The sequence below is a fragment of the Phoxinus phoxinus genome (genome assembly GCF_949152265.1).
Source record: "Phoxinus phoxinus genome assembly, chromosome: 2".
Taxonomy (NCBI): Eukaryota; Metazoa; Chordata; class Actinopteri; order Cypriniformes; family Leuciscidae; genus Phoxinus; species Phoxinus phoxinus.
The window spans coordinates 17,175,217-17,188,068 of NC_136877.1; positions in this window are offsets into that span (position 1 = coordinate 17,175,217).

The window sequence follows — 12,852 nt, forward strand, 5'->3', positions numbered from 1 at the left end:
CTTCTTATGATGTACCAAGTACATCAGGATTACGGGAAGTGTTCCCGTTCCCGGTCCCGGCTGTTCTAAACTATGCAGCCTAATTATAAGTCTATAATGTGTTATGTGTATGCTAGGCCGAAGAGATGTGTTTTTAGTCTAGATTTGAACTGACAGAGTGTGTCTGCTTCCCGGACAATGTTAGGAAGACTGTTCCAAAGTTTTGGTGCTAAGTAGGAAAAGGATCTACCGCCAGCAGTCGATTTTGATATTCTAGGTATTATTAACTGGCCGGAATTTTGAGATCGCAGTAGACGTGAAGGACTATAATGCGTTAAGAGCTCGCTCAAGTACTGCGGAGCTAAACCATTTAGTGCTTTGTAAGTGATCAGCAATATTTTAAAATTTATACGATGTTTAATAGGCAGCCAATGCAGTGTTGACAGAACAGGGCTAATATGGTAATACTTCCTGGTTCTAGTAAGAACTCGAGCTGCTGCGTTTTGAACTAGCTGTAGTTTGTTTGTTAAGCGTGCAGGGCAACCACCCAGTAGAGCATTACAATAATCTAGCCTTGAGGTCATAAACGCATGAACTAATTGTTCTGCATTATTCATTGAGAGCATATGACGTAATTTAGATATATTTTTAAGATGGAAGAAAGCGGTTTTACAGATACTAGACACATGACCTTCAAATGAAAGATTGGTATCAAAGAGAACACCCAGGTTCCTAACCGACGACGAAGACTTAACAGAGCAGCCATCAAGTGTTAGACAATACTCTAGGTTATTACGTGTGGAAGTTTTTTGTCCAATAATTAGAATTTCTGTTTTTTCTGAATTTAGTAGTAGGAAATTACTAGTCATCCAATTTTTTATATCAGCTATGCATTCCGTTAATTTTGTGAATTGGTAGGTTTCGTTAGGTTTTGAAGAAATATACAGCTGAGTATCGTCGGCATAACAGTGAAAGCTAATTCCATGTTTCCTAATGATATCTCCTAATGGTAGCATATACAGAGTGCACAGCAGCGGTCCTAGTACTGAGCCTTGTGGTACGCCATACTGAACTTGTGATTGATAAGACATCTCTTCATTTACTGCTACAAACTGATAACGGTCAGATAAGTATGATTTAAACCATGCTAGTGCAATTCCACTAATGCCAACATAATGTTCGAGTCTATTTAAAAGGATGTTGTGGTCAATGGTGTCAAATGCAGCACTAAGATCCAGTAATACTAATAGAGAGATACAACCACGATCGGATGATAAGAGCAAATCATTTGTGACTCTAACGAGAGCTGTCTCGGTACTATGGTACGGTCTAAATCCGGACTGAAAATCCTCGCAGATATCATTTCTTTCAAGAAAGGAACACAGTTGTGAGGATACTGCTTTTTCTAATATCTTTGACAGAAATGGCAGATTAGAGATCGGCCTGTAATTGACTAGTTTTGTAGGATCAAGTTGCTGTTTTTTAACAAGCGGTTTAATCATAGCTAGCTTAAAGGTTTTTGGTACGTATCCTAGAGACAAAGATGAATTAATGATATTAAGAAGAGGATCTATGACATCTGGAAGCATCTCTTTCAGAAGCTTAGTCGGTATAGGGTCTAACATGCACGTTGTCGATTTAGATGATTTGACGAGTTTGCAAAATTCTTCCTCTCCTATAGCAACGAATGAATCAAATTTTCCCTCAGGGAGACTACAATGCACTTCCTGATGCGATACTGTATTAGACGGTTGCATAGTTATAATTTTGTCCCTGATATTATCGATCTTATAAGTGAAGAAGTTCATAAAGTCATTACTGCTGTGTTGCTTGGAAACTTCTGGGCTTGAAGCTTTCTTTTTCGTTAGTTTAGCCACTGTTTCAAATAAATACCTAGGATTATGTTTATTTTCTTCTAATAGGGTTGAAAAATAAGCAGATCTAGCAGCTTTTAAAGCCTCTCTGTAAGCAATCGAGCTCTCCTTCCATGAAATCCGAAACACCTCTAGTTTTGTTTTCTTCCAGTTGCGCTCCATTTTTCTGGCTGCTCTCTTAAGGGCCTGAGTGTGCTCGTTGTGCCACGGTGTTGGACTATGTTCTTTAATCTTCTTTAAGCGCAGCGGAGCAACTGTGTCTAAAGTGCTGGAAAAGAGAGAGTTAAAATTGTTCACCACAAGACTAGTAATATGCGCTAACAAAGTAAATAGGGTGAAATTTGATTTCGTGTCAACTTTAATGCAGCTAGTTCACTGCTATAGTTTCCAACTATAACGACTCCCGCTTTGGAGAAACCTGTAAATGTGAAAAGGGTCCATAGGCTCATTTGAGATGAGTAAAATCTGCGCAAGACCGATCACCGGTAATCCCCGTGAGATGCATGAATCTCACTGAAAGAAGTAGCCTAGGTCATCTGGGTACTTTTTGCGAGTACTATGAATTCACACATACTTCTTTTGTCACATACTGTTTTTCGCCTACTAGTAAGTATGAGAACTCGGATGCAGCCAATAGGCTTGTTCAACTTTGGCAGCTGACTTGAAGCAGTGTATGTTGGTAAGAAATTTGCCCGACTTGAGACAGCGCCGACACCACGTGACTATGACGTATGGCATCAAGTATCGCGAGAGCGATTCGAGTCCACATCCGATTAGCAGATTCACCGAATGACAACAATCACGTGTGTTTCGTGTTTATTTTGACAACAGTTCCACTAATGCTCACAAATCTGTATTTTTATAACAGTAAAAGCTCTTTTCATGTAGTCACAATGTTATAGCCTATTGTGTCACTTTTATTAAGTTTTGAGATGATGAGACGTTTTCATTCAATACTTTGTGTATTTGAAAAATCTTGCATTTATTCTTCAGCTGTGATGTATGCAAACACAGCACGAGCGCCACTACGGGAAGTAGAACGTGTCCGACTTCACGTCACCGTTTTCAGCTCCTCCCCGTCTGCAAGCGGCAAGTTTTAAGTTATATCTTTTTCTGGTGTATCTTTATCTGGTGCATAGACCCCAAGTCCTGTAAGATCGCTTCTATTTTGTAATTTCTGCAGGTGCTGTTGGACAGCGGGTGCACCCCGTCCACGCTCAAAGTCTACACGGCAGGAGCATTGCTTTAACGGCGAGAGAAAGGCTTCTGTGTCGTCGTAGTCAGCGAGGAAATTATCTTCATGCTGAAGGACAAAAATTCTGACTTGAAATTATTTTGAGCGCGACTCAAATAGAAACTTGGCTCCACCCGTTCGGGCGGGCTGAAAAGCCATTTGTCTGTGCAGGTGCACAGACGTGAACCAATCAGGCTTCAGTATTTAGGAGAAAACAGAGTCTCCCCATAGCATCAGAAAAACTCTGACACAATCCTCGTTCCGGTATCGAAAGGGAATCCTTGTTTCTTGAAAACTGGTTCAGTAATGGAGTGACTTTAGTGATTTTGTTTTGAGAGCCAATGGGGGCTTGCTCACTGAATCGCTCCCACTCACCGATGGTCAACACCCGGCTGTTTCCGCCTTCGTTCCCATCACATTCGGTGCAACAAACGGTGACGACGTCGACGAGGACAGCTGTTCTCTCGCTGCCTCGGGAAGCGAGGACTGGTCGGGCTCCATTCCGGACCCTGCCCCCTCAACCCAGGCCAGTACCAGCGGAACTAGGGCCAGCGTGGACTCTGAGCTCGTCCGCCTGCTGACGAAGGCCGTTGAAGACCTCGGCCTCGAGTGGTCTACACCCGACGAGCCAACACGCAACAGGCTCGACGAGTGATTTCTGCAGGGGCGCCGCCAGGCCCCTCGGCAAAGGCCCGCCCCATTTCTTCCTGAACTCCACGACGAGTTAACAAAGTCAAAAGGCGCCGTTTTCCGCCAGGCTGAAATCGTCTGCTTCCTCGACGCTCTCCGTTGTTGACGGCGCCCTGGAAAAGGCTACCAGCATCTTCCCTTATCCGCTGGATGGCATTCTAAGGCTGCTCACCCATCTAAAGCCTGCCGAACTATGTCAGCTCTTGCTGGTCGCGCCTACACCGCCGCCGGCCAAGCTGCATCAGCACTCCACACAATGTCGGTGCTTCAAGTGTTTCAGGCCAACCTTCTCTGTACTTTGGACGAGGCTGGTCCGGACCCTGAGGCATTCAGAGATCTACGCAGCGCAACTGACCTAGCCCTGCGAGCAACAAAGACCACCGCCCAGGCTATCGGTAGGAACATGGCGGTTCTCACTGTTCTGGAACGCCATCTGTGGCTGACCTTCACAGACATGAAGGATGCAGACAGATCTTCCTTCCTGGATCTCACCATCCGGTCTGTTTGGCCAGTCTGTCAAGGGCTTCGCGGAGCACTTCACCGAAGCACAGAAAGCAGCACAGGCCTTGCGACACTTTCTGCTCCGGCGATCGAATTCTGCGTCAGGACGCTCAAAGAAGCAGCCGCCTGCCCAGACTTCAAGGGCTCCGTCGCCAGCCTTCCAGTGCCATCAGCCCACCGAAGCTCGCCAGCGCTCACGCTCGTCAAGCCGTCGCAGACCGCCTCCCCCTAGGGGACCGAGACCCAGGATTGCGGTAGACCCGGAGCCTCCGAAACCCTCCTTACCACAAGGGGAAAACGCAGATGTTAAGTCTCGCTGCGGCAGGACCACCGTCGAAGAGCTCGCGAACACTTCTCTCAGTTCCCGCGACTGGTGACTGGAGACGTTTATACTGCAGCAAACAAGCCTGTTGCACAACATGCTCGCCTGCACACAAACGCCGTTTTCACGGCGACCCAAATAAATCTAAAAAGAGCAAAATGTCTGTTTATTATCCGGCTCACGCCGAATGTGTTTTAAATGTAGGAACTGTGCCCACTATTCAGTGCTCACCCCTACTCATAAACACTGCCCAGTCAGTGTCAAGTCAAGTCACCTTTATTTATATAGCTTTTTTTTTATATAGCGCGGAAAATGTTAGGAAGACTAAATAGGAAAAGGATCTACCGCCAGCAGTCGATTTTGATATTCTAGGTATTATTAACTGGCCGGAATTTTGAGATCGCAGTAGACGTGAAGGACTATAATGCGTTAAGAGCTCGCTCAAGTACTGCGGAGCTAAACCATTTAGTGCTTTGTAGTGATCAGCAATATTTTAAAATTTATACGATGTTCAATAGGCAGCCAATGCAGTGTTGACAGAACTGGGCTAATATGGTAATACTTCCTGGTTCTGGTAAGAACTCGAGCTGCTGCGTTTTGAACTAGCTGTAGTTTGTTTATTAAGCGTGCAGGGCAACCACCCAATAGAGCATTACAATAATCTAGCCTTGAGTTCATAAACGCATGAACTAATTGTTCTGCATTATTCATTGAGACCATATGACGTAATTTAGATATATTTTTAAGATGGAAGAAAGCGGTTTTACAGATACTAGACACATGACTTTCAAATGAAAGATTGGGTACTCTAGGTTATTACACGTGGAAGTTTTTTTATTTTTTTATCTTTTATTTTTTTAAGTGTGTGTCGCACACACACTTAGGGCTTCCATTCATAAAACACTTCCCCGCTCTTGCGGCATGTGTATCATATGCAGATCAGGCGCACATAGCTCAATGCGCGCCTCCTCATATAAGCGCTGTAGATACAGTGTCACAAGCACAAGTCAATCAGGTTACCGGATCCCTAATACACAACGATCCGAGCCTAGACAACATTCTACCCCTAGCCATACGTGCAAAAGCATGGGAAATCATCACGGGTGTGTCAGAATGGGTGTTAAACATAATAAAGCGAGGTTACTCGCTGCAGTTCGCACACAGACCCCCGCGCTTTTGAGCCATAGTCGAAACAACAGTGAAAAGCAAAGTAGGACATCTGCTTCACGCCGAAATAGCGAAACTGCTGAGAAAAGAGGCTATAGAAACCGTCCTTCTGACACAGAGCGAGTCGGGTTTTTACAGTCGTTATTTTCTTGTCCCAAAGAAGGATGGCGGTCACCGACCCATCCTAGACCTCAGACATTTGAACAAAGCGCTTTTGAGGCGATCGTTCAAAATGCTGACGACCAAACAGATCCTCGCACAAATTCGCCCGGGGGACTGGTTTATGTTGGTGGATCTAAAGGACGCGTATTTTCAGATACAAATAGCGCCCCGTCAGAGGCCATTCTTGAGATTCGCCTTCAAGGGTCGAGCTTATCAGTACACTGTCCACCAGTTCAGCCTGTCTTTAGCACCACGTACGTTCACAAAGTGCATGGACACGGCGCTCGTTCCCCTGAGACAACAGGGCATGCGAGTTCTGAAATATTTAGACGACTGGCTAATTCTAGCTCAGTCAGAGACAGAACTAATACCTCACAAAGTTTTGTTGCCCAGTCAGAAAATCTCCTTTCTGGGAATAGAAATAGACTCTGTGTCAATGAAAGTGCGACTTAAGTCACAGCGCGCGCTCTCTATCCAGCGCCTAGCGGCGTCATTCAGAGCCGGCAACTCCTCTCAAAAGTTTTCAGAGGATTCTGGGCCGCCCGCATATGGCAGTGGTGCTTTAGCTGGGTCTGCCACATATGCGCCCCCTCCAGCTCTGGCTGAAGTCCCGGGTCCCATCTCGCGCATGGACGTTGGGTCGCCTTCGTCTCAAGGTAAACTGTCTAGAGATGAAAGCGGTCAAACTAGCTCTGGAGTTTTTTCTCCCATGCTTGAGGGGTCACCACATCTTAGTCCGATCGAACAACATGTCTGTGGTATCCTACATAAACCGCCAGGGATCAGACCCCGGAGCCTTTTTACCATGGCCAGTAGCCTTCTCGTGTGGGCTCAGCACAACCTGCGCTCGCTGAGAGCGGCGCATGTGCCAGGCATCCTGAACCTGGGTACAGATATGCTATCCAGGGGCAACGTTCCCCCAGGGGAATGGTCCCTTCACCTCCAGGTTCAGTTGATATGGAGCATCTTCGGCAGGGCAGAGGTCGACCTCTACGCCTCAGAAAACAACGTCATTGCCAATCGTACTTCACAAAGAGCAAGGCAAGGCAAGGCAAGTTTATTTATATAGCACATTTCATACACAGTGGTAATTCAAAGTGCTTTACATAGAAGAAATTGAAATAATTACATAAATAATAAAAGAAATAAGAATAATTAAAACAGTTTAGAAAATAAAATACAGTGCAAACAGTCAGACGAACAGTGCCACAGTGCTCATTCAGTAAATGCAAAGCTAAGCAGTGGTAATTCAAAGTGCTTATAGAAGAAAAAAAGAAATAAGAATAATTCATCTCCAGTAAGATTAATACTGGTAATCTTACACCAGTATTGCCCAGTGGGGCCCCCACAGAGCACGTTTCACTTTTGCTGTTTTAAACAAACAGCGAACCTTTATACTCTCCATAGTATAGCTAATCTTCACTCGCCTCGACGGAGTGAAGCTCTCCCGTTCCCCTTCAAAATCTCTTCCAATCAGACAGCCCTAAAAATTAATAAAATCTTCCTGAATCAAAGTTTGGAAAATAAAATAATAAAATACAGTGCAAACAGTCGGACGTATTTTACATCAACCGATAGCTATTATAGATCTTTCTTTTAAAAGGATCTTCTTACGACTTACATGTATCAACTTTCTTTTCTCTTTCAATCTTCTTACGACTTCCATCTATCAACTTTCTTTTCTCTTTCAAACTTCTTACGACTTCCATCTATCAACTTTCTTTTCTCTTTCAATCTTCTTACCATCTATCAACTTTCTTTTCTCTTTCAATCTTCTTACCATCTATCAACTTTCTTTTCTCTTTCAATCTTCTTACCATCTATCAACTTTCTTTTCTCTTTCAATCTTCTTACGACTTATGTCACAAGGTGACGAAATGAAGGCGGAACTAAGTCCCGTGGAATTTGTGTTCCACCCGGGCAGGTGTCACGGTAACACCGGCCCGGCCTCGGCTGTGTACCTGTCGCCATGACAACACTAATGACAGATCGACATCAGGTGCGGGGGATTTACGCTATGGAGACTAACGAACCACATAAAAAGGAAATGCTGAGACAGTGAGGGGTCGTTCTTTCTCGGGCTGTTCCTTCTCGGGATATTTTTCCTCCTGTGTTTGCCGTTTGTTCTTGTCCATTGGAGTGTTCCCCCGGGAGAAGTCGGTTCTTTTTGGCGGTGCCGCTGATGTGTGGAGGTATCTAAAGAGTATTGCGGGGCTCGGCTGTTCGGCTGCGTGAAGGGTGCAATGGCGATCAAGTGAATGCGAGTGAAAACATCAAGGAATGGAAAGAGAGTGAGTCACGAGAATTGAGTGAAGACTGGAGAACGCCATCATCATTGGAAGGGAGATAAGTAGTATGATCTTGGATTTTATTGAATGCATGAACCTGCACCAACACGGATGTAAAGTTGTGAAGTGTATTTGATCACGAGTGTCGTGTCACATGAGCGTGGGTGGATTGAGTGACCATTTGAACTCCTGTTCTCTTCTTCCGAGTGTGGGCGAGAAACGCTCTGTCCCCCGTGCCAGTGAGGAGGCATCCAATTTTCCTCACTATCGGATAAAGACCTGATTCAGTTTGACAGTGGAAGGAACGATCGTTGGGTGAGTGCTGGCCTTATTGCACTGAGAGAGAGAGTGGATGTGCAGTGCCTGAATTGATGTGTTAGCACAGTATTGGCTTGAAGTGAGGTTGCAGTGTGTGGGGAATATATATATATATATATATATATACTGACCGCCGTGTACTCACAAGCTTGAAATCTCATCACTGTCACTGAAGAAAGACTCCAGGCGTTAATGTGAAAATTATCCTTACCTCTGAGGAACGACGTATACTCGTATAACTTGCTCTGTCTGTCAAATAGAAGAATCCCTCTGACCAGGTCCCTTATTGTGATGTCTGCTGGAAGGAGAGGCGGTCATTAAAAGTGTCCTCTCGGCAGCTCTGGCCGCAGCACCCCACAGCCGTAAGCTCTCGTTACTTCATTGAAGGAAAATCTTCACCCTGTCTGTGTAGCAGGAGCCGTCCCCCGCCGAGTTCTTGTATGGGAGGTCTGTTCGAAGGAAGGTCCCCCGTGCTTAAGTAAAAGTACACATGCTGGATATTCACCTGTCCGATAGAAGATTCTTCTGGCCATTAGCCCCCGCACTGGTCGCGTCCTGACCGTTTGACGGTCCAAGAAGGTTGGTTTACCTGGATACTTACCCGTCTGCCCAGCTCAGGAGCCTCCGAGACCACGAGACTCTGTTCCGCTCTGCGCCTATACGAAGGTACTTAAGCTTGGATATTCACCTGTCTTATAGAAGATTCTTCTGGCCATCAGCTCCTGCACTGGCCACATCCTGACCATTCGACGGTCCAAGAAGGTTGGTTTACCTGGATACTTACCCGTCTGTCCAGCTCAGGATCCTCTGAGACCACGAGACTCTGTTCCGCTCTGCGCCTACAAGAAAGTACCTACGCTTGGATATTCACCTGTCTGATAGACGATTCTTCTGGCCATCAGTTCCTGCACTGGCCACGTCTTGACCGTTTGACGGTCCAAGAAGGTTGGTTTACCTGGATACTTACCTGTCTGCCCAGCTCAGGATCCTCCGAGACCACGAGACTCTGTTCTGCTCTGCGCCTATACGAAGGTACTTGCGCTTGGATATTCACCTGTCTGATAGAAGATTCGTCTGGCCATCAGCTCCTGCACTGGCCACGTCCTGACCGTTCGACGGTCCAAGAGGGTTGGCTTACCTGGATACGTACCCGTCTGTTCAGCGCAGGATTCGCTGTGACCACGAGATCCTGTCCCGCTCTGGTTGGGGGACACCGAAAACAGCATCAAGACTTTTTAATTAATTTTATTCAATAAACCTTGTTATATTTTACTCAATTGTCTGCTTGGTCTTTGGCACGCTCCTGGAGGTGGTTCTGGGTTTCAGGGGTGGGTGCAGTCTGGCTTGATGTGATCCTAATGATCTGAGTGATTTGTTGGGTTTATATTCAGTGAGCATATCTGCAATGTATTGAGGTCCTAGGCCATTAAATGATTTATATACCAGTAATAATACTTTAAAATCAATCCTAAATGTGACTGGAAGCCAGTGTAAAGACCTGAGGACTGGTGTGATGTGTTCAAATTTTCTGGTTCTGCTCAGAATCCTGGCAGCAGCGTTCTGTACGAGCTGCAACTGTCTTATGGTCTTTTTGGGAAGGCCAGTAAGGAGTCCATTACAATAATCCACCCTGCTGGTGATGAAAGCATGCACAAGTTTTTCTAAGTCCTTACAAAGCATCTAATTCTTGCAATATTTTTCAGATGATAGTATGCTGATTTAGTTATTGCTTTGACATGACTACTGAAGCTCTAAAGACACCCCAAGATTCCTGACTTTATTTTTAGTTGTTTGACCTCTAGAGTGAAGGTATGCATTCACCTTGAGAACTTCATCTTTGTTTCCAAACACAATGACTTCAGTTTTGTCTTTGTTTAACTGAAGAAAGTTTTGGCACATCCAACTGTTTACTTCATCAATGCATTGGAACAGGGAGTCAATGGGGCTGTAACCGTTAGGCGATAGGGCTAAGTAGATCTGTGTGTCATCTGCATAGCTGTGGTAAGAGATTTGGTTCTTTCTTATTATTTGGCTCATTGGAAGCATGTACAGGTTGAATAGGAGTGGCGCAAGAATTGAGCCTTGAGGAACTCCGCATGTCATGGATGTCCACTCAGACTTATGGTCTCCTATACTCACATAATAACCTCTCGCTTCTAAGTATGACCTAAACCATTTTAGGACTATCCAAGAAAGCCCCACCCAGTTTTCTAGCCTGTCAAGAAGTATGTTGTGATCAACAGTGTAAAAAGCAGCACTGAGGTTGAGTAGAACCAGCACTGATAATTTGCCTGTATCAGTATTTAAGCGAATATCGTTAATTATCTTTATGAGCGCTGTCTCTGTGCTGTGATGCGATCGGAAACCAGATTGAAAAAAGTATTGTCAAAGTATCCATTCGAGCTTAAGAATTTGTTCAGCTGATTGAAAACAACTTTTTCAATGATCTTGCCAATGAAAGGAAGATTTGAGATCGGTCTATAATTGCTTAATATAATCTCATCCAGATTGCTCTTTTTCAGGAGGGGTTTGACAACTGCAGTTTTCAGCGAGTTTGGAAAACTTCCTGAGAGAAGTGAGGCATTTACCACTTCTAGGAGATCTGCTTCTAAGCCGTTTAACACACTTTGGAAGAAAGATGTGGGAAGAGCGTCAAGGGTGCAGGTCGATGTTTTAAGGTGCTGTACGGTTTCTTCTAAAATTTTGCCATCAATTTCTTTGAAATCAGACATAGACATAGACATCAGATAGATCAAGAGCAGGGACGCATTGGCCCACGACTGGCCCTATCGCCCGCTATATGCTTTCCCACCGATCTCATTGTTGCCACAGGTCATCAAACGGATCAGGGAGAACGGGTGCGCTGTGCTCCTAGTCGCCGCGCTCTGGAGGAACCAAATGTGGTTCCCGGAGCTGACGCAGCTAGTGGGAACAGCCCCTTGGCCGGTCCCAGTGAGGAAAGACCTCCTCTTTTAGGCCAAAGGGAGGCTCTGGCATCCCCAGCCCGAACTGTGGGCCCTGCACGCATGGGCTCTCAACGGGTACCCGTTAACCTCTCAGAGGGAGTGTTAAACACTATCACAGAGGCTAGAGTGCCCTCTACCAGGCGGCTTTACGCCTTAAAATGGTCAGTGTTCTCTAGCTGGTGCTCAGCATGGAACATGGATCCACAAAACTGTGGAGTAACGGCGTTACTCTCCTTCCTCCGAGAGCTTTTGGACACGGGTAGATCCCCCTCCACGCTCAAAGTATATGTGTCGGCCATAGCGGCTTTTCTAATGTCAGTGTCTGGTCAGTCACTGGGGAAAAATGTCCTCCGTTTCCTCAGAGAAGCGAGGAGGTTAAACCATCCTCGACCTCCGTCGGTTCCCGTTTGGGACCTTTCCACAATGAAAGGCAACCCATTTGAACCAATGCAGTCGATAGACTTCAAATATCTCTCACTCAAAACCGTCTTCCTGATGGCCCTTGCCTCAGCCAAGTGTGTGGGTGACCTGCACGCGCTCTCCGTGAGCGTTACCTGTCTTGAGTTCGGGCCTAATGATTCTAAAGTCATCCTCAAACCAAGACACGGTTATGTTCCCAAGATACTTGCCACTCCATTCAGAGCTTAAGTCATTTCTGTCTGCTCTCCCTATATCTGATTGTGAGAGAGACGTGAATTTTCTCTGTCATGTCGGGGCCCTGAGGATTTATGTGTAGCGCTCTGCCGTGTTCAGACAAACAGAGCAGCTCTTTGTATCCTTTGGTGGCCGCACTAAAGGGCTGGCTACCACTAAGGAGAGCCTTTCTCGTTGGATAGTCGATGCTATTTCATTGGCTTATGTATCCAAAGGCCTCTGTTGCCCTCTGGGTGTCAGAGCTCACTCTACTAGAGGCATGGCCTCTTCCTGGGCTTGGTCCAGTGGGATTTTACTTCAGGATATCTGTACTGCGGCAGGCTGGGCCTCTCCGTCTACATTTATCTGGTTTTATAACCTAGAAGTTCCTGCGTTACAGGCTAGACTGTTAGCAGCCGCGTTACAGCAGTTATACTGCCCGATTTAGGTCTGGCATAACTTTGCTATAATGTGTCAAGCATTTTTTAATTCATGTAGCACTTCGGGTCCAATTTCATTTGGCCCCACCCTTACATACTCCCTGTTTAGGCCCTTTATTGGCCTGAACATTAGTTTTATTTGTCTTATGAGCCCCGAGCACTTGCCCTGGGACGTTGACTGATGGAGTCTTTGTGAGCATGCACTGCGTTTTACACAGGGTTCCCGATGCGTAAGCCAGCTTAAATACTGTGTTTTTTTACATGCGAAACATGAACAC